A 516-nucleotide genomic window follows, 5' to 3' on the forward strand; every position below is an offset into this window, starting at 1 on the left:
CACCCCCCACTGCCCTGGCAGCTCCCAGCCCCCCGACACGGCCATGAGGGCAGTGGGGGACACACGTGCAGCCAGCAGGGAGGGCCAGCCTGGGCCCCTGCTGCATCCCGGACCCCCTCTGCATCCCCAGCTCTGATGGGTAAGTGGAGCCCTCTGGCATTTCCCCCCGCCCTGAATGGGGGGGTCCAGCAGAGCTTGCACCCTGGGGGGGGGCTGCTGTGGAGTCCTCAGCTCGGGGGGGGTATCACAGTGGCACATGGCCGGGTGGTTTCACAGCAGGGATGTGATGGCATCCCGGGATCCCATGCTGTTCCCTGGGTGCGCTTCCCCAGGGATGAGGCTCAGGCTGTGACGCAGGCACCCACCCTGTCTGGGCCATGAGCAGGGGCAGGCCATGGAGAAGACTTTGCCAGGATGAAAAGGAAAGCCCTGCTCCAGGGCGGCTCCTCTCCTCCTCCTGCCCGTCCTCTCCATCCGAGGGCAGCTGGGCGAGGGGCTGCGCCGGGGTCCAGGGCC

Source organism: Egretta garzetta, unplaced genomic scaffold (assembly GCF_000687185.1).
Source record: "Egretta garzetta isolate BGI_Z169 unplaced genomic scaffold, ASM68718v1 scaffold140, whole genome shotgun sequence".
Lineage (NCBI taxonomy): Eukaryota > Metazoa > Chordata > Aves > Pelecaniformes > Ardeidae > Egretta > Egretta garzetta.